The sequence below is a fragment of the Schistocerca americana genome, chromosome 2, assembly GCF_021461395.2.
Source record: "Schistocerca americana isolate TAMUIC-IGC-003095 chromosome 2, iqSchAmer2.1, whole genome shotgun sequence".
NCBI lineage: Eukaryota > Metazoa > Arthropoda > Insecta > Orthoptera > Acrididae > Schistocerca > Schistocerca americana.
Genome location: NC_060120.1, coordinates 77039826 through 77041079, shown reverse-complemented (window position 1 = coordinate 77041079; position 1254 = coordinate 77039826). Strand labels below are relative to the sequence as shown.

At 47.6% G+C, this 1254-nt stretch overlaps 1 pseudogene; it reads left to right on the top strand.

Moving 5' to 3' along the window:
• The first annotated feature begins 869 nt into the window (after positions 1-869).
• LOC124597473 lies at positions 870-987 on the top strand (annotated as a pseudogene).
• Positions 988-1254: the final 267 nt, after the last annotated feature.

Below are 1254 nucleotides of genomic sequence, written 5' to 3'. Positions count from 1 at the left end.
GTGCTCTAGAAGGTGTAAGTCAACTACCCTGGCCAGCAAGATCTCCGGATCTGTCCCCCATTGAGCATGTTTGGGACTGGATGAAGCGTCGTCTCACGCGGTCTACACGTCCAGCACGAACGCTGGTCCAACTGAGGCGCCAGGTGGAAATGGCATGGCAAGCCGTTCCACAGGACTACATCCAGCATCTCTACAATCATCTCCATGGGAGAATAGCAGCCTGCATTGCTGCGAAAGGTGGATATACACTGTACTACTGCCGACATTGTGCATGCTCTGTTGCCTGTGTCTATGTGCCTGTGGTTCTGTCAGTGTGATCATGTGATGTATCTGACCCCAGGAATGTGTCAATAAAGTTTCCCCCTCCTGGGACAATGAATTCACGGTGTTTTTATTTCAATTTCCAGGAGTGTATTAATCGGCAGCAAGATAAGTCGCAAGGTTTGAAATTTAATCTCGAATAAGAGCGCAATTTGTGACCAAAGATGGTATTTTTTTGCCTGGTATAAAAAACTGAAATAAGTAAACTGAAGAAACTGGAATCTCAGGCCAATACGGAAAACAATGTTCGTACTTATTTTAACATGTAAGACTTACGGAAGGAATAATCAAATATTTCTCTTATTGACGGAAAAAATCGCAACACCAAGAAGGAGCATAAACGTCAGTTGTTAGGCGTGTTTCTACATCTGAAACATGATGTCTATACAAATATTGCACCAGTCGCAGGAGAGCGGTGTTAGTGGTGCCACTATGAGGACGCAAATCAGATTTGCTTTTAAACAATCGAGGCAACGGTAATTGTTAATTATGTTTGAGATCGAACGTAGTGAGTTGATGTAATTCAAAATTGCCTCTAAGGTGACAAAGGCAACGGTCTTGCCGCAGTGGATACACCGGTTCCCGTGAGATCACCGAAGTTAAGCGCTGTCGGGCGTGGTCGGCACTTGGATGGGTGACCATCCGGGCCGCCTTGCGCTGTTGCCATTTTTCGGGGTGCACTCAGCCTAGTGATGCCAATTGAGGAGCTACTCGACCGAATAGTAGCGGATCCGGTCAAGAAAACCATCATAACGACCGGGAGAGCGGCGTACTGACCACACGCCCCTCCTATCCACATCCTCAACTGAGGATGACACGGCGGTCGCATGGTCCCGATGGGCCACTTGTGGCCTGAAGACGGAGTGTTTTAAGGTGACAAAGACGCCATCATCAGCACCTCACTGAGTTTGATCGGGATCGTGTAGTAGGGCT